Source organism: Lissotriton vulgaris, chromosome 7 (assembly GCF_964263255.1).
Source record: "Lissotriton vulgaris chromosome 7, aLisVul1.2, whole genome shotgun sequence".
Lineage (NCBI taxonomy): Eukaryota > Metazoa > Chordata > Amphibia > Caudata > Salamandridae > Lissotriton > Lissotriton vulgaris.
In genome coordinates, this window is record NC_141695.1 from 1,671,183,360 (window position 1) to 1,671,204,487 (window position 21,128).

A 21,128-nucleotide genomic window follows, 5' to 3' on the forward strand; every position below is an offset into this window, starting at 1 on the left:
CCGCGCATCCAAAGAACAACCAACAGTGGGAGATCCTTCCAAGACATGGAACACCCTCCCACTGAGCCTACGACAGACCAAGATCTGCTGACCTTCAGGAGGATACTCAAGACCTGGCTGTTCGATCAGTATCGCCCCCCCCCCCCCCAGCGCCTTAGGACCCTCGCGGTTATGTAGTGCGCTTTACAAATGATTCATTGATTGAGACCTATTAGTTTTGCCAATGCTTGCTTTTGTTCCAAGCCCAGCCTGCATTGAGGCAGATAAAAGATGGAAAGGGTCAAGATTTCTTTGAGGGAGACTCACAGAGCATAAACTGACTAATCCCAAAATATTCTGTTCATGTGCTGGCACCAGGAACATTACAGAGGCCAAGGACAGCACACATTGTTTGTAAAGCCTTTACCTCAAGAACGTGGTCTACCAAATTTCATTTTATTCTATTGCAACACTTACATAGAGCTTACTACCCCTATTTGGACTTGCTATTCTCTCGGACTCTGGGAAAGCTATCTTCCCGTCTCTGGGGAGATCTTGTTCGTGTCACGGCAGGAACGCTCAACATCCTGTAATTCTGGGCAAATCACTTAATCTCCCTGTGCCTAATAAAATGAATGTGTCCATCTGTAATACAAATGGTGCTCATGTAAAGTGCTCTGATACCTTCGGGTTGAGTTCACACAATATAAAACTCCGCAAAAGAACAAATCATGCCTGGTATAGATGACAGTAGGGGAGTATAGTTATCACACAGAGTAGAAATCTGTAAAAATCCTGAGTTCAACCATGCAGTGCTAAATTTGAGTAAGAAAGAGAGATAAGCATAAAAGAAAGAAATAAGGTGGAAGAGAAAGAGGAAAACAGTGACAAATGGAGAAATCGGTGGAGAAAAAAAACTTTCACTAGTGTAGGGTGACCAGATCTTGAGAACCAAAAACCGGGACATTTTGCATCAACAGAGCGGTGCAGAATGAAATGAAATGAAATGAAAAATTGCATTTGTATAGCGCATAACCGCCCTGGGGCCTTGCAGCGCTTGAATGACAGCTCTCATCAACAATGGAACACAGAAGAGGCACTAAGAAAATAAACAAAATGTCATTTCTAAAACCTGCATCATACTTGTTGATTAAATTGCTTACTTAAAACATCTGCTAACTAGCACAGCTTTAGAACAGATAAAAGGTGTTTTCAGTTGACCCCCTCTAAAAACCGGGACATGAGCCAAAATTGCCGAAATCTGCCGGGAAAGCCGGTGAAAACCCGGGACGTCTACACTAGTGACATGAAGAGCCTGGAAGAAAGAGGCATGAGGTGGAATCAAGACCAGGAAGCAATCATATGTGAAAACTGATTCATAAATAATGTGGTTTCATACAACTGTGGTTTGTTACAACTGCAAAATCAATCAAAAATAACAATCAAAAATTGTTCTTGAAAATGGCCAGGCAGCAAAGATATTCAGCAGCCCAGGTATTGGGGGGAGGGGGTGTGAACACACACAGGTATTCGGTGATACACACACACACACACCGCCTGAGCTACAGAGCAACAATCAGAGAAAGTGCATATTTAACTTCAATGTCCACAGCACACTTAAGTATAACACAAACCTTTATCACAAAAATTACACAAACATGATCAACAACGGTTAGGGGATTAAAAAAAATGAGAAAAGGAAAAATGTCATCCATAGAAATCAATGTTTAAAACTTGCAATAAAAATGAATGGAAAACCAAAAAATACGGAAAATATTGATAAACTAAGAGGGGGCAAAACAGTTGACCAGCACAAAGATGAAATCTGCAGCCAGCCGATGATCAAACGGGTGTGATGAAGGATTTTAACACTAGACATTGACAAATTAAGGAGGCACACATTTTCCTAAAGCAACTGGAAGCTCTAACTGGACTGACTTCCAGAGTGTCTAGGCATGCTTTGCAGAAGCCCTCGAAATGATACAGAGATCTGGTATGAATGGGTATAGGTGCTGCCAGATTCCAAACAGGTATGGCTTATGAGTGCAGAGAGATGCTTGACAAAGGTTTCCAGTGGTTAGAAGTACTTCAAAGAAGGCAGACCAAAGCCTCATACATTCCATTCAGCATCCTCAAATCTTCCTGGAGAGCCTAAGGGGCAGATTTACAAGACACCGACGCATCTGTAGATATGCGTCCGTTTCCCTGCGCCAACCTGCGATACCCTTGTGTCACCATGGATGTGCCGTATTTACAATATGCTGTAAATTGGTTGCATTGTTTACGCGCCGCTGCGCCACAAAAGTGGTGCAACGGCGGAGCAAAAGTGTTCCAAGGGGCTTGTAAATTTGCCCGTAAAGGTCAAAGTTGACCAAGGCACACCATGTGGCCATAAATCAAAGCAGGATCAGCGACTTTAGTGTTAAGCCAACTCCAAGTTCGAAACTAAGGGTACTGGTTCATAACTGAAAAATGATAACAGAAATTGCAGAAAATCTACAGGCTTGGTCACAGGTGACCTAGTAATCTTAGAAGAAAAGATGCTGGGGTTGTGATTACGTGAGTCCTATCCGCAGGGAAGCACTAACCCTGGATCTTGTCCTCTTTCCAGCTTCAAAGTCCCTCAACTCTCTAGTCCCTGCAGGATTTCAGCTCTTTCTGTAGACGGCCAATTCTCTACAGACTAGAAGCTCTCTCTGGATTCTTGAGCCCTTCTACAAGCAGGACAGCTACAGCAGCCAAAGTCTCCCAAAAATGTCAAACAGGCAGATCCAGGAAGACTCATTTCTCTCTGTTCTTGAAAGCCAATCAAACAAATAAATGGACTGGTTACATGCCTGGAGCAAGCCCTTTCCAGCATGAGAAACACAGTACCACGTTTGGGAAACTTCCAAGATATTTCCTCTAAAGGTGCAACAGGAATCTGTTCTGAGCTTCTTTCCTTCAGGCTTTAAACTCTTGTAAAAGAGGTTCAGCTGGAGTATTTCTTTAAAATACTGTTATGCATTCGTAGAAGAGACCAAAAAGATGTCCCCACACCGACTACTCCGGATTTCACCACACTGTGAGGTTAGAGAAGACTTGTGCTTTCAGGTTCAGGTCAGGTAAATCTCATAAAGGATTTGGCGCAGGAAGCCAACATGCCAATGGGAGGAGGGCTCAGAAAATGTCTAGAGGAGGTAAAGAGCAGGATGTCCTCCTCATCACTTAAACTAAACGGGGACAAGACAGAGCTGATGCTTCTGGGCCCCGCTGATCCTAGTTCTTTCAATGCCCTATGGCCACCCTGTCTGGGCACCCCCCCCCCCCCGGCACCTAAGGATAACATCAAGAGCCTTGGGGTGTGGCTGGACAGATCCCTTTCATTTGGCATTCAAGCTACCAAACTCTCGGCTACCTGCTTTGGCCTTCTTAGGATGCTAAAGAAAGTTCTTCATCTTTTACCCATGGAAGCTAAGCAGGTAGCCATCCAGGGTCTGATCCAGTCCCGCCTGGACTTTAACAACGCCCTCTACCTCGCTGCTCCAGATTATACACTGCGGAGACTTCAAACAGTGCAGAATTGTGCAGCTCGCACACTACTTCAGCTCCCTCGTCGACAATCAGTTAGAGCTGGCCTGATCAGCCTACACTGGTTGCCAGTACGCCAAAGAATCCACTTCAAAGCCATGTGTATCGCCCACCAGGCTTTCTGGGACACAGGTCCTCTGATCACCCGCAACCTAGTCTCCCATTACCAACCAAGCAGAAACCTGCGCTCAAACCAGGCCTTTATGGCCACAGCACCCAGAATAAAAAAGGCCAGATCAGGTGGTAGGACCTTCACCCATAATGCTTCCAGGACGTGGAATACCCTACCCTTTCATCTGCGAGCCAACCCCAATCTCTCCTCATTCCGGAAACAGCTCAAAACATTCCTTTTCAACTCCCCACAGTAATTCTCAGCTAGCCCTCCTGCTGCCGCCAATCACCTCTGCTGGTTCCTAGCGCTTGGAGGCCCCCGGGCAGCAATCGCGCTCTAAAAATCCACATACAAATACAAAATACACTGTGAAAAAAGATCTCTCTCTGAAACTTAAATCACCAACTGTTATTTTAATGTTAAGTGATCTTTAATAGCGCTCTACTTCACCCAGGGGCATCTTGGCGCTTGCCTATCACTATTCCTGAGAATGAGGGAAAGAAAAGGTGAAAGTTTTTAAAATAAAAAGGCTTTCAGCTGTTTCCTGAAGATGCTGTAGGTCTCTATTTTGCGCAGATGGTCAGGTAACTCATTCCAGTTCCTTGGAGCTAAATATGAAAAGGATTTTCCTCCCGATTGGCAACACCTGATCCGCTGTACTTGTAGGAGGCCCTGTTCTCCTGACTGGAGATATCTGTTAGCTACATACTTAATAAGTCTTTTCTGGAGATATTTGGGGCCTCTGCCTCCAAGCGCTGTATAAGTGAGGCAGCAGATCTTAAAAAAAGACCATTTCCTCACTGTTAGCCAATGGAGTTCCTGCAATAGAGGGGCCGAAGGGGTACCCTCTGTGCGATTCAGTGCCATCCTAGCTGCAGTATTTTGAATTATCTGCAGTCTGCTCAGCAAGGTCTCTCCTACTCCAGCTAACAAAGCATTGCCATAGTCCAGGCGGCTGATAACCATGGCCTGGACCAAAGTTTTACGATGGGGAGTAGGCATGAATGGAAGAATTTTTCGCAGATGCCACAGGCTGTAAAAACATGAGCTAGTAGTTGCGGCAACGTGATCTTTCATGCATAAAAGCTGGTCCAATTTCAGCCCTAAGTTTTTAATACATTGGGCAGGGACGGGCCGCCCCCAATTGGGCAGGCCACCAATCGTTCGACCAACTATCAGAGGTTTCGCCCATAAGCATTAGCTCAGTCTTACCGGGATTCAGCTGGAGACAATTATGTGTCATCCAACTAGAGATCTCAAGCATTCCTCTGGCAAAACGTGCTTTCTCAGCTCCTATATCAGAGCCCATCGAGAATAGGATCTCACCACTTACTTTATTTATTTATTGACATTTATTGAGCGCGGCGAATACCCGTAGGCGTCTCGGCGCTGGCGTAAGGGATGGATCAGTATTTTAGAAGACCTAACAAAAAGTGGAGCTATTGGTCAAATAACCAAGTCTTGAGTTGTTTGCGAAATATGAACAGGGAAGGGCTGGTCCTAATGTGTAGAGGAAGGGTGTTCCAGAGTTTGGGGGCGGCAACCAGAAAGCGCCTGTCACCCCAAGTGACTGTTCTGGTACGAGGCACTACTAGGTGATTGTGGTGAGAGGAGCGAAGGGAACGGGTTGGGGTATAGTGATGAAGATTATGTTTAAGGAAGTGGGGGCCTTGGTTATTGAGTGCCTTGTAAAGAATACACAATGAACCTAAACCGGTCAACCAAAGAAAAAGATCCACCTTGGTTTCTGAGAAAACAGCAGGTAAGCCTCAAGCAGATATATGCAGGCAGCCGGTCTGAGGAGGATTTCCAATAAAAGAAAAAACCCGAACCACAGGCCCAGTCAGAAATTTCCAACGGAGACAACTAATCTCTAATAGCTCTTCATTATCACCCGGCTCTTTGTCCAGCTCATCCTTCACAAAGTTAGGAGTGATCAGGCTCCCAGAAGGGCTACAAGAATTGGTTAACTGGTTTTCTCTGTTAGCCCAGTAGTGTTAATTTTGCACAATAACAGCCCTGCCAAGTTTCCCAGGTCCATGTGTAAAGTACTGCTCCAGTCCAGGATTTTTCTTTGATTCTGGGACTTGTAGTCTTGTTTATTCTATTATAAAAACAGGACTACAAGTCCCAGAATTCAAAATAAAAAACCTGGACTGGAGCAGCACATAATGTACGATAATTGTAACTGGGTATGCCTTCTACCCCTGTATAGGTTGTTTTAAAATGCTAGTTATTGACAGGCATTGGCAGCGCCAATTGGTCTTGTTTACCATTACATTCAACCAAGACCAATGGATATTACCAATAGTAGTGTGCAATGTTTGCCAACTACGATGTTGTAGCTTCCACATTTCCGCTGCAGTTTTTAAGTGGCCACTAGGTGGCACTATAATGCTTCAAACTGATGTTGTTTAAACACATTGTTTTCTTAGATGCAATGCTGTGTTCACAGCTAGAGAGGGGCAAGCCCAATTCATGGATCCGATTCAGCTTGAGGTCTTATTAGAACCTCAAAGCGAGCTGAGCAATCACAGGAAGCCATGTAGCTAGTGGAGAAGTGTGGCTCACTGGTTAGAGCAGGCAGACCCTGCAGCAGAGGTCAGACCCGGGACCAGGGTTCAATTCCCGACGCGGCAGGGTCTTGAGCTCAAATGTCCATGGACTCGATAATTCTCACTTCGGTGCCTGACCTAATCATGGGTTCACACTCTGCAACTCTGGGCATTAAGCTTGCTTAATCTCCACAACGGCCCCCCCACGGCGGGATGCCTGGCTTTCACCTTGGGGATGCCCTGTAGGGGCTATCTCACAGGGAAAAGCCAGGACGGGTTCCCAAGGCAAGCGCGGAGATACCCCTTCGGGGGTCGATTCTGGCGCTATATAAGAAACATAATAATAATAATAGATTAGTGGCTACAAATTCCATGTGACATAGGGAGCCTGGTTTTAATCCCAACTCCGGCTGTACATCACACTGTGGCCCTCATCCTCCTGGACCTCTCCGCAGCCTTCAACACTGTCTCCCATCGCACACTCACAACCAGACTGCACAACGCGGGGATACAAGGAGCCGCGCCCTCGACTGAATCCAATCCTTCCCTCCGGCAGAACCCAGAGGGTTCGACTCCCTTCCTCTCCACACCCATGGAGATCAACTGCGGAGTACCCCAGGGATCGTCACTCAGCACCTTGCTCTTCAACATCTACATGGCCGCCATCGTCAGACAGCATGGGCTCAGCATTGTATCTTATGCAGACAACACCCAGCTCATCCTCTCTCTCACGAAGAATCCAGAAGACACCAGACTCTGCTTCCAGGAAGGAATGAAGAATGTGGTTGCATGGATGAAAAACAGTTGTCTGAAGCTCAACTCAGAGAAGACCGAGGTCCTCATCCTCGGACCCTGCGCCTCCGCCTGGGACAACACCTGGTGGCCCTCTGCCCTCGGGGACCCTCCCACCCCTACAGACCATGCTCGGAACCTCGGCATCATCCTTGACTCCTCACTCTCCAAGAACCGCCAGAACAACGCCATTGCCTCCACTAGCTTCAACTGCCTTAGAATCCTCAGTAAGACCTTCAAATGGAATCCCCCCCGACTGCAGAAGGACCGTCACCCACGCACTCATAACCAGCAGACTGGACTAAGGCAATGCCCTCTATGAAGGAATCAACAGAACTCTTCTACACAAACTCCAAACCATCCAGAACGCCGCGGCCAGACTTGTCTTCAGGACACTGCGTCAAAAACATATGACCTAACACCTACGAGCCCTCCACTGGCTCCCCATCGAGAACAGGGTCCCCTTCAAACTCCTCACCCACATCTACAAATCGCTCAACAACATAGAACTCAAATACCTCAACAAGAGATTATCCTTCCACGTACCCAAGAGGAACCTCCACTCCGCCGACCTCGCCCTGGCAGAGGTCCCCCGCGGCCACAGAAACCGAGCTGGAGGGAGAGCTTTCTCCTACATCTCAGCCAAGACCTGGAACGAGCTTCGTGTCAACATCAGACGCTCCGCGACACTGCACATGTTCTGGAAGGACCTCAGGACCTGGCTTTTCGGCTGATCCAGGCCCCCCCTCCCCCGGCACCTTGAGATCCTCACAGGTGAGTAGCGCGCTTTGCAAACCCCTGATTGATTGATTGATACATCCTGTAAATCCCGGCAAATCTACCTGTATCATTAAAACATTGCAACATAGCTTGTGTCTGTTGGGAAGCACTCATTAATGTGTACGCAACAATTGCGCTATGGAAAACTGACAATAATAAAATGTGGATTCTGCCTGTCACCCACTCAGAAGTGCTTAATTTGTGCTGGTATTTTCCAGTGCTCGGCACTGGCACTTAATTTTAAACACCAGCACTTGTTTATGAGAGTATACAACGTGGTGGCGCTTTCCATCTATTTTTTTCAGCATAGTACCAATATTTTGGAATACATAGTATTAAAAAATGCTAAAACTTGCACTTCCAGGTCGTTCCTGCAGCCTGGGATGATCTGCAATAGTACACAATGTCACACTTGTTTAAGTGTGATAGTAAGTACGAAATCTTGGCACTGCCATTCGGTAGCAGTGGCAGGAGCTGTGGGTCGTGCGGTAGAATCAGAATATCTTGAGCCCTGGCACTTACATTTTTACAAATTAAGCACTGAGTAATCTCATCTTCCAAGAATCAATGACAAAGCATTGACCCTTGATATCACAAAGAGATACTCATTTAGTGGCTGAACTGTAACAGCGTGAAACTACACTGATTGGCAGTGGGAAATTGGAAAACCTGAGTTTGATTCCGACTTCTCAGCGTGACCAAATTGTGTGATCCTAGGCAAATTGTGGGGCATATTACCAAGCAATAGCGATAATTATCGCTATTGCTTGGTTAGCGGGAAAAAAATATCGCCGAGCGCCGAGGATTTTTACCGCTGAGATACCTTGATATTATCAAGGTTTATCTCAAAAGCGGTAAAAATCCTGCGAAATGCATGAATATCGCTGAAAAATCAGCGATATTCATGCATTATCGTGACAATGCTCTTAGCCATGTTATCCACCTTCCATTGGATAACATGGCTAAGAACTGCTTTTAGCAGGCGTTAGCTTTTGGAGATATTCGCGCTTAGCGCGAATATTTCCAAAAGTTGTTAATAGGAGTTAGAGATGTTAGCGACTGTTTTCAGTCGCTAACATCTTGGCACGCCCACTTTGCATGTCATTAGCGATAATTATCGCTGACATGCAAAGTGGGCCCTAAATGCCCGCTATCGCCTACCAGCTGTCGCTAACTGGTGTTAGCGACAGCTTGGTAATAGGGCGATAAAATTATCGCCGCATTAGCGGGAAAAAGTCCCGCTAATGCGGCGATAATGCCCTTGGTAATATGCCCCTGTTTTTTACCGAGTCTCCTTTTCGTTCAATATCACAAATCAAAGCACCTTAAAATAAATGACTTCAGCATGTACACTGTGCAAAAACCTGTTGTATATTTGGGTAAAGTCAGTTCCACAGGAGCAGTACTACATCAAAAGAGCAGGGAATGGTCATTTTACACAGCATGTGCACCATCTATTTAGCAGGCCACAGGGGGCACCAGAGGTCAAAGTCCAATGAAGCAAAAAATCAAGGATTTGTCAGGTCGGGGAGAATTTCTTACCATAGCATTTTTGGAGGGAGGATTAAAAAATTGATTAAAAAATAGGTGAAACAGCCAGACCCCTTCAATATTGGATAAAACCAAGTTTTAAAAATAAAAAAAACACACACGCGCGCACACACAGACACATACACACACACACTCTCTCTCACACACACATATAGAAACCCTTCACTCCTGAAAAGTGATTTCATCAAGGGTTTTTTTTTCAAGTACAATTATTACCACTACCAATGCGTTTCAAACAGAAAGAGCCGTGAGCAAGACCTTTCTGGTTGAAACGTGTTAGTGGTGGTAATGGTGATAGACTGGCGCTTGCAGCTTCAGATGAATGCAGGCTGGATATATTCACTGGTGAGTGAATATTCACTCACATTGCACTTTGTTGGCAGCCTCAGGCTCTTACACTGCGCCGGGAATAGTTTGTTTGTGTTATCTTTTGCAGTATTCATTTCATATAATGTTATTGTATATTTTTGTTGGCATTTGTTTGAGGCACGTCTGCGATTGGAATGCAGCCAGATATATTCAGGAGGCCCCTTGTGTTGATCTGAAATGGGTGCCCCATTACCGTCAGTCGGACCTGATCTTAAGTTTTAAGCTCTTTCTTCTACAGCTCTGCATGTGCAGCCGGGTCCTAAAAAAATATCAAATAAAAATATGGCCAGTCAGTGATTTCGATTTACAATCAGGGGCGGAGCTTCCATTTGTTCAAGGGTGCAGTGACACCGGCATCTAAAGGCCTGACGCGACCACTGAACACTGTTTTTTGCTGTATTGTCGAGTTCAAACCCCGGCCAGGACCCATTTCCTCCCTTGCACCTGGGCCCTGCCTTGACACGATGGCAATGTCACTGTTGACAGTAATATTTAGTGCGGCCGTGAAAACATATTGCCTGTCAATGCAGCTTGCCCTAAAGTGATCTGACGATTCTCTCATCGCGTGAAGAACTGGTGTGAAGTAACGCGGCAAGCAGCACAACCAGCCACCGCCTGGCATTAATAAACACGTTAAGTATTTTAATCTTCAGTGGCGCAGGGTCACCCCACACTTCCATGCCAGTCAGAGCGAACCGGCCACAAGACAATATTGACATTATCCAGTTCTTTTAGGAGGGAACGGCGCGCGGGCTCACACGTACAAGTCACCTCATGGACCTCGCGTCTGTGACGCACGTGTCACGAGGGCGCCAGGGCCTGCGCGGACGCCTCAGAAGTAGCCATGACCTCAGCGGCGCTTACTTACAGACACCTAAGTTAGAATTTATCGGCTCCGGCAACAACAACGCAATTTGGAGTTTTTTTACGGAGAACAACATCCAGATTTTAGTACTTACAATAATAACCGCACGTTGCGATAAATAACTGACATTTTTCTCTTTCAAATATATGCAGGCTTCACCTGCCGATATTAATTGACAGCACGCTTAATTTTGAGGTGTGTGGTAAGAACAGTTAATGGACATAGCGCAAATCGCAGTTTGAATGCCTCAAACGTCGGTCTTCATCTGGACTAAAGGGGAGAGCGACCTATGGGGAGTGGGACACAGTTAGAACAATATCTTAAATCTAATGCCATGTGTGTCTTGAGGAGCAAAACTCATAATGCCCTCATCTGGATGCAGACATCAACTAAATATGATACGGATGCCAAAAGTATGCAGTAAAACAGACAGAAGGGTCCTGTGTTCATAGGTGATTGAGAATCAGCGGAAACATAAAAATATACCATCACTTATGATGTGAGGAAAGACGGAAGGGATCCCAACCTAAGGCCACTGTGAACTATGTCCCCTCCCTATAGGTCGCTCTCCCCTTTAGTCCTGATGAAGACCCGCGTTTGAGGCATTCATGGCCCCATTCATTGTGTCGGGTCGAAACGTCGACACCCCAATAAAACAAGCCTGGACAAAGTTTTTTTGAGTCCATATGTGGGCAATTGTGACTAAACAACTGTTCCCTAGATGGGATGGCGCTAATGTCATATTTATGTATTTGACAGGCTTTTGGATAAAGAAATCTAACTAAGTAAAGCATTTCCTCCTTTCCTCTGTAAACCTTCATGAGCACCTTCCTTGAGCTCTATTCCTATCCCCTAACTCTATGGGAGCTTGAGCACTTATTGATCTGTTTCAAGTATTTGTGCAACATGTGCATAAATTACAGTGTTTTCAACTAAAATCTAAAAAATTGTTGAAGTGACTATGGGCCATATGTATCAAGATACCAATAAGCGATTCTGTAATAGCGATTTTTAAGAAATCGCTATTTCAGAATCGCTAATTGGTATGTATCAAGAAAATCGCAATTTTTTAGCAATTTCTTGATATTCCTTAATTGCGAATTTGCAAATTGCGAATTCGCAATTAAGGAATACTTTCCCATTCATTTCTATGGGCCTCTTGGCCCATAGGAAGGAATGGGAATTTATTCTTAATTTGCGATTCGCAATTTGCGAATCGCAAATTGAGAATAATTTCAAGGGTGCAGGGGTGTCCAAAGGACACCCTGTTGCACCCCTGAAATAAGTATGGATGCACATGTGGTGCACATACATGCCCTAAGGGCATGTATGTGCGTCACATGGCACTTAGAAAAATGCGAAAATGGGCATTTTTCAAGAAATTCGCACATTAACACCAACTTGATGTTGGTGGTAATTTGCGATTCCTTAGGGACAATTAGCAATTTTTTTTAGTTTCATACATTGCATTTAAGGAATCACAAAATTTGAGATTCCTTAAATGCAATTGCAAAATAAGGAATCGCAATTTTGCAATTCCTTATTTTGCACTGAATTTTCATTCATGCGAATTTCGGCCTTTGCGAATGCGAATTTGCTTCATGCATTGGCCCTATATGTGTTTGTGTCTAGTCATTTTCTACTGAAGCATTTGTTGCAAATAATCATGTATTTGTCCCTGTAATGTGCTGCTTTCATTTAACCTGTATTTCTCTTAGAAACTCCAACGGCTGAATCTGGCATTCAGCAGTTGGACTTTCTCCGGAACAGCTGTGCTCCTGTGTATGCTGTATTCATCTGAAGAATACACCTTTCAACTTTATTGAATATATCCTGCTTCGCTCATTTACTTTACTGGATATCAGAAAGGACCTTCTTCACAGTCCCTCACCTATGTTTGCTGATATGGTGTAAACAAAACGTGATTCAATAATTTTTTGTTGTTGTGGTTGCTCCCATGATATGACCACTGTTTATTTGTATCAGCTTTAGGGGACAGAGCATTAGTGAAATGTGAAGCAGCCAGTCTGTCATTCTTGATACATGTGGCACCTGCCTGCACGTTAAAGGTGGGAACGGAGATACCCAGGGGCGGCTGGTGACATTTTAAAAAGGTGGGGCGCAAACTGATTTGCGAGTGCGGGCCCCAGGCCACTCAGGCCGGCGGCGACCCCCCCCCCACATACACAACACTCAAATAAATGTATTCACACACGCATACACACAAACACATCCATTCGCAACACTCTCCACCAAGCATTCATGCATACACGCACGCTCGCACCAAACACTTTAAAATAAAAGAAAAACACACACTCTTACCTTGCTGCCGGTCCCGGTCTGGTCTGCGCCACCTCTGGGCTCTGCTCCCCACACGTCACAGGCTCACAGCGCCCCTGGCCAATCCTGGCGCCAGGGGCACAGGTACCTTCTCGCCCGCAGCACGCCCATTAGGGCTCCTAATGGGCGTGCGCAACGTCGCAAAAACACAAGTGCGCATGCGTGGGCACGGGTAAAAATTCACCCTCCGTCCCCACTCATGCGCACTTGTGTTGCCGCCTGTACAATCATGTCAATGAATCAACATGACGCCAGACCGCCAGGCAGGGCGGTCTGACGTCATGTTGATTCATTGACATGATTGTCACAAACGCCGAGGGAGCGGCGGGTGGCTTCGGGCAGGAGGGGCTACGCCCCCACGCCCCTATGGACGAACCGCGCCTGGAGATACCCCATGCAAGCAGGAGCCGTGAGTGACTGTACCCACCTGCAGGCAGACGTCTGATAGGGCTACCTTCGGGGTGGGGCACTCTGGCTGTGACTACCTCATTAAGGTGCACAGTCGGTAGGCCTTCAGTTGGCCTATTTGCCTCTGCGCCCACATTCATATTATGGCGCAGTCTCAGAGGCAAAGTGCTTCTCTCATTTGCATGGGGCCTCATAGCACTAGCACTATATGTGACCAGCTCTATCAGTAATACAGAAGCTGCAGCACAAGCATCTGTAGCTTCTTCTATAGTTCAACAGTACCCGGGGGCACAGACAAGAGGTGCCTATGCCCTCTGCGCTCCCGAGGGGCTGTCTATAAGGATGCTGTAAGTGTCCAATCAGTAACATCCCAACTTGGTAAAGATTCCGAACTGATTTCTTGCTGTCTGATTCATGCATAGTCTGAATGTGAAAGTGCGCTACGACAGTTATCCGGCCTCATACTCATCTGTCTGTTCAGCTCTTACAGGTACATGCATCAATATTGCTTTTTGCGATTCCTTAATTGCGAAAAATAAGGACTCGCAATTAAGGAATTGCAAAATACAATGCATCAAGAAATCGCTAAATAAATTGCGATTTCTTAATATTCCTTAATTGCAATTCACATTTTGCGAATCGCAATTAAGGAAAACCTTCCCATTGATTCCGAAGGCATTAACATTTTGCGATTTTCATTTTGCTAATCGCAATTTGTTAATGCATTTCAAGGGTGCTGAGGGGGGTCAAAAGGACCCCCCTGCACCCTTGAAATGTTTTTGTAAGTGGAAGTTTCACACACACATGTCCAAAGGTCGTAAAAAGGGTAAAAAAGGGTAAAACAAAAATCACCAATCAGTTACTACTATAACTATGCCTGGGAGACATTTTAATTACATTGATGACATTTGTAGAATTCTCGAATTTTGCAGTGCGTGAAATTTCTGATATTACTTGATTTTATTTGCATTGTGCAATTCAGTGTAATTTTTTGCACAGATGAAACTTATTCTGGGAGGCCTGTTTGGGTAGCCATACACTGTCTAAACCACCAAGAATAGAACAGAATTCGCACAGAAAATATCTTGCAAAGAGGCATTTTTTGCTCAAACCAGTCTCCTGCCAGTATCTTGCGAGACTTTTTACCTGAAGTACTTGAAAAAAGTCACAAGAAATACCGGAAAACAACCGTTCACCTTAGAAGTGCAATTTCACTACATTTTTATGAATTTCGCCAGAATAAATTATGGCATTTTTCCCACCCAGAACCTATAAGTATTAGCGCTCCACAAGCAACTCCATTTTTCTTGCTGCTTCCTTCCGCAAGTTAAGTATTCTTGCAATTTCTGAATATTATTGTCCGTGATTTTGTTTGGTGCGAACATTTTGTGCTTGGGAGTTTCATGATTTAAGCTGCTGTTTGAGGCTGCTGCCTAAGCCGCCCTAACGTATGGTTACGCGAGGCAGTCGCCCGGGAGCCCCACAAGCATAGGGGCCCCATGCTAATCTATGCACAGACCAGAATTGTTTGTATTGTTTCATCTTTGCTGTACAGCATTTTTTTTAATGCCAAAACACTGATTTTGTTGGCGGTACCAATAAATATAAGTTTATTTTATCGATAATTTACATTCCAGTGAATGGTTGTGTAGACAGGGCCCGGTGCTTTATTGCTGCATATATTGGCTACTGTGTGAGCTACCTGTGAAACAATGAAACCAACAACTCGTTTCAACAGGCCGCACTTACTATCAATCAATCAATCAATCATGTGCTTGTTAAGGGCGACTACTCACCTGTAAGGGTCCGAAGGCGCTTGTGGGGGGTGGAGGGGTGCAGGTTCTCATCCCCAAGGAGGGGGTCTGTCGAAGAGCCAGGTTTTGAAGTTCCTTGCGAAGATGGGGAGCGATGTTATCTGTCTGAGGTGGAGTGGAAGGGTGTTCCAGGCTTTGGCCCCGAGGAAGGAGAAGGAGCAGCCTCCCGATCTGGTCTTTCTAGTGTGCGGAACCACGGCATAGGAGAGCTGGGCTGATCCAACGGTTCTTTGAGGTGCGTGGAATTTGAGTCGGCTGTTCAGGTATGCTGGTCCGGTGCCGTGGAGGGCCTTGTGTGCGTGGGTGAGCATTTTGAAGGTGACTCTAGCCTCGATGGGGAGCCAGTGGAGTGTGCGCAGGTGCTGGGAGATGTGGAGGTGTCTTGGCAGTTTGAGGACCAGTCTTGCGGCGGCGTTCTGGATGTTCTGTAGCTTGCGGGTGAGGCTTTTGTTTATTCCGGCGTAGAGTGAGTTGCCATAGTCGAGTCTGCTGGTGGCCAGGGCGTGAGTGACGGTCTTTCTTTGTTCGAGGGGGAGCCACTTGAAGGTCTTACGTAGGAGGCGGAGGGTGGGGAAGCAGGAGGACGAGACAGAGTTGATCTGACAGTCCATCCTGAGCTCAGAGTCCAGGATGATTCCCAGGTTACGTGCGTGGTCTGTGGGGGTGGGAGGGCTTCCGAGGGCGGGGGGCCACCAGGTGTCGTTTCAGGCAACGGCGTTTGGGCCCATGATGAGTACTTCTGTTGTGTTGGTGTCTAGTTGTAGGCAGCTGTTTGTCATCCATTTAGCGACGGCTTCCATGACTTCTCGAAAGTTGTGTCTGGCGGTGTTGGGTTCGTTGGATAGGGAGAGAATGAGTTGGGTGTCTTCTGCGTATGTCACAATGTTGAGTCCGTAGGTTCAGACAATGGGGGCGAGGTGAGCCATGTTGACGTTGAAGAGCGTAGGGCTGAGGGAAGTTCTCCGAGGACTCCGCAGGTGGTTGGTGTAGGGTCCAAGAGAAAAGGGGGGATCTGACCCGCTGCGTTCTGCCGGAGAGGAAGAAGCAGATCCAGTCATGGGCCTTGTCCTGGATCCCTGCATCGTGTAGTCTGCATATTAGGGTGCGGTGAGAGACTGTGTCGAACGCGGCTGAGAGGTCAAGGAGGATGAGGGCTACTGTTTCTCCTTTGTCCAGTAGGGTGCGGATGTCATCTGTTATGGCGAGGAGGGCGGTTTTCGAACTGTGTTTTTTACTGAAGCCGGATTGGGAGGAGTCGAGGATGTCCAGCTCTTCAATGACTGTGGCGAGTTGGCTGTTTATGGCTTTCTCAATGACTTTTGCTGGGAACGGAAGCAGGTAGATGAGTCTGTAGTTTTTGAGGTCGGTGGGGTCAGCCGAGGGTTTGTTCAGGAGGGGGTTGATTTCGGCGTGTTTACAATCATCGGGGAATGAGGCGGTTGCCAGGGAGCGGTTGATCATGGGGAGGAGCATGGGTGTGATGGTGTCGGTGGCTCTGTTGAGGGGTACAGCCTTTACGACGCGGCTGTTACTCCGCGGGCCGTTACAACTTGGTTTTTTCAACGCAAGTTGTTACCACGACTTGCGCTGGAGGGCGCTGCAGGACAAGGAATTTTTTTATTTACTATCCAACACCTTCCCTACTGTACGTAGGCTGGTGTTGGAATAGTAAATTAAAAAATTCCTAAGTCCGCACCCCCTCCAACGCAAGTTGTGGTAACGACTTGCGTTGAAAAAACCACGTTGTAACGGCACGCGGTGTAATAGCACATGTTGTAAAGCCGTACATCCCTCTGTTGAAGATGTGGGGCAGGGGTCCGTGGGGGGCCCGGAGTGGATTGACTTCATTGTCTTCAGTGTATCTTCTGTGGTGAGGGCTGTCCAGCTGTCAATCGCTGGCTTTATGTTGTTGGGGTGAGGGTTCCGTTTGTTGGTTGTCTTTGTCAAAGTTCTCGTAGATGCTCTTGATTTTGTGGTGGAAAAAGGTGCTGAGTTTGTCGCAGAGGTCTTTTGAGGGGGGATGTCAATGGATTTGGTGGTGGGTTGGGTAAACTCCTTGATGATGTTGAAGAGTTCTTTGCTGTTGTGCGCATGTGTGGAGATTCTGTCTTGAATCGCTTTTTTCCTCGTTTTTCTGATGAGTTGGTGGAGGGCGTTGGTGATGGCTCTGAAGTTGTGGGCTTCTGTGGATTTGGTGTTCCTCGAGGACTTTTCAAGGTGGTGGCAAGTGTTTCTGGAGCCTCGAAGTTTGGTGGTAAACCATCTGGCTTTCTTGGCGTTGGTGCTGTTGTTTTTCTTGAGGGGGGCTATGGCGTTGGCGCTGCCGGAGATCCATCTGTGCAGGGATTGGGCTGCGGTGTTGGGGTCATCGTTTTCTGCGATGGTTGGGGTGAAGTTGCTGAGTTGGGAGGTGAGCTGGTCATCAGTGATTCTGGTCCAGTTTCTTTGTGGTAGCGGGAGCTGGTGTCTGTCGATTGTGGGTGTTCTGAAGGTGAAGTGGATGCATCGATGGTCAGTCCATGGGAGTTCGGAGGTGTGGTTGAAGGTGATGGAGGTTCCTGTTGTGAAGAGGTGGTTTGTGGTTGAGGGTGTGTCCTGCTGAGTGCGTGGGTTTGGTCACGAACTGGCGGAGTCCGATGTTGTGGAGGTTGTCCAGGAGGGATGTGGTGTTTGGGTCCAGTTGGTTGTCGAGGTGGAAGTTGAGGTCTCCCAGTAGGGTGTAGTTGGTGGATGCAATGGTGTGTGGGGAGATGATGTCCGTGATGGAGTTGGCGAAAGGTCCACTGGGTCCAGGGGGTCGGTAGATGAGGGTTCCTCGGAGGGTGGTGGTAGAGATGGCCAGTATCTTGAAGTGAAGGTGTTCCATCAGGTCTGTGGGCGCGTCGGGGGTGTGTGCTCAGGCAGAGGGTGGATTTGTGGATGATGGCGATTCCTCCTCCCGGGCGGTTGGGGTGGTCGTTCCTGGAGATCGTGTATCCTTGGGGAATGGCGATGGCAGTGCTTAATTTGTGCCGGTGCTTTCCGGTGCTTAGCACCGGCACCTTCTTATCAGGGCCGGGTCTACACCGCCAACTTACATCCCTGCAGTCTGCATGTCATGTGTGTCAAAGTAAATTAAACATAATTGCAGGCTTACTGCATGAAGTCTTGTTCACACACAGTCTGAGCTGAGACAACCTCCAGTCCTTCCGCGAAGAAGAAGAGTGTTGACGACATGCAGTGCTGCTGAGAGAGCGCAGCGAGCCCGATAAATAAATCCATATACATTTAAGATTTTCTTTCATTTGAAGTGTTTCCGGTGGGTGGGCGGGGCCCTAATTGGGCTGCATTTGGCTCTATGGGGGTGGGGGACTACGGCGGGCAGCGTGTGTTGGCATGCGTAAACTTTATCCTCGTATGGTGGACCATGCCCCGCACACACGCACTGCAGTGGACGAGTGTAGCAGCAGCACAGCAGTTAATAGCACAACGTCAAGCAGGTCGGCCCTTTTTATTCAGCTGCGCAGCAGCCTGCAGGCCTCCTAATACAGGCAGTGCTGTGCCACCAGTCCAGCAGTAACCGACCGACGATCGCAGTCAGTTAGTTTGTATTAATTAAAAGAAATAATGCTCATGCTCGCTGCTTTTTCTTGCGCGGGGTGTCGCCATGATGTCAGGTCACCAGAACGAAGTCAGAGGCCTGCCGCCCCAGCCAGGCCCGAGCAATCATGCCACCAGTACTGCATGCCACTGGCTCCAGGAGGAGCGGGGCACCATGTGCATACTAGGGCCCCGGGACAGCATTGCATTGCTTCAGCCCTTTTCAGCAAATACTTTGACAAGCACAATAATTATGTGCCCGCCGGATGGGAGAAAGCAGGCAGGGGCAAGGCCAGTGCTCCAAGTCTGCACAGGAATTCCTTTGGCTCTATCTGAGACCTGAGTAACCAGTGCGCCGATCGGGAGCACTGTGTAGGCAAAAATCAAAATGGATGAATTGGGCGGGGGCTCGCTGAAAGCCCGTATAACTATATTACACTGTTAGAAACAGTAAATGAATTTGCAGATGACGAGGTCAAAGTTCACAAAGGAGAGGCTAAGGCTGTTTAGCAAACAGAGGTGTAGTGGCGCTTACTAGTTGATGCACGTCACGTAGAAAGTGACGTGCGGCGGCCATCTTGTGAAGGGTGCGCGCGCATCTCATTAGGAGACGCGACGGCAGACACTCCACAGCGCCGGCTCGGCGCTCTTCAGGAAAGATGTGCATTTGAATAAAGAAACGTGTTATAACGTCTTATTGAGTCAGCGAAGTGATTCTACAGGAGGGAGGGAGCACCTTTTCACTTGCTCCCTTTCCAGCGTATTTCCTTTTTTTAGAAAATGCAAATGCCATCATGCGAAAAGGGGCTTGAGAAGCCTGCCCTCCTGAGAAGATGCAGTGAAATGATGACATTCTTTTCCTGCTCATTTCACTTCTTAAAATACAGAACCAAAACAACTGATATCTGTAGCACTGTTTGCGTTTGGAGCTCTAGGATAGACAGGGTCAGCTGTATCATTTCCATTAGAACCTGTGCAGCTAAAGCAGGCAGTGTGCCTCTGACCTTCTATGTTCATGGATCTTTGTGGCAGAATGTAGGATTTTAAACTGCTTTTCACAGGGCAATATGTGTTAACTGTATGTTGCTACGGTTTTTGATTGACTACTGTTAAAGTACACAAAATTCAACCCAGTGAAAAAGATATATGAATCAAATACACTAATTAAGGTTACAAAATGGCATTGTAAGAACAAAAATGTAATTTGCATGACTTTCCATGTGCCCTGCCAGCCCTACATGCCCGACCTGCATTCCTGTGATCCTGGGTTTCTGACTTTTGTCATGACACACACTAATCCCGTGTATGTACATTTCCTGAGGAACAATCTTTTGATAATAATAGGTTCTGGACCCGGTTCTGAACAGGGAGGGGTGCACCAAGCGTACTGTCCCCATGTCAACTAGTGTAATCAACCTTTCATTGTTCCCCATTTTCCATCTCCCCTACCACTGCCACCTTCCGGTACCCCTTGGACATGGTGGCAATTTAGGATTGGGTGCTGCCCCCAACAACTCTTGCAGTTGTGCCTATATTTTCAAGACTATCAGTAACATGCTCCTTTGATGAAGTTCCAACAACTTCCAATGGGGCCTGCCCTCACCGCGTGCCGTGCCCCGTACCCCTGGGGTGGAATTCCTTGGAAAGTTCTCTATTGGCAAAGGTGACCTGCTAGCTGTGTGTGTTGGAGGTAGTGGCCTAGACTGCGGCATGAATTGTAACCATAGTTCACTGTACAAGTTTTCCCATGCCTTGGCGTGGTTGAAGCTCCTCCTTGATATGAATTTTTTATCGTACCTTTACCATACTAGGCCTCCTAAGTGGATACTGATGATCATCACTTTAAATAGCCCTACACTATCATCAGGGGTCCTTTCACATATGATGCTGGCATAGATCGTGATCGCCGCCGTCCATGTACGTATGTTTGATGACACTCTAGGTCATGGGTATTCACAAACTCAGGGGCAACTGAGGTAATAGAAATTTTCAGGTAGCCAATGTGTCCCCCACTTGCACCCTACCCATGAACCCATGTTCCTTGTATGTCGTGTAACTTCTTTCCTGTTCATGCTAGAAAGACGCAAATACATTTGCGTCCAACCTTAACATGTCAGCTATCCAGTCATGCATGAAAATCACGTTAATTAGGCTTCTAGGCCTATGGTGCCAACGTCTTTACATGGTGCACTTTCATGTTTTCCTCCACGTTTTCAGGCCTAGACGAGCCAGACCCTTAATCGAGGCTCCAAGTTCTTTTCTGCCTCTGAAAGCTGCCGTTTAGGTATGCATCCCTGACCTCTGCCTTACTTCCTGCTCAGACGAGCGGTGCCCGGCTCGGTCTAGTCTGCTTGCCAAGACGATGTTTTACCTACAAGTAATCTGCTCAGCCTCCTCGAAAACACATTCCAGTC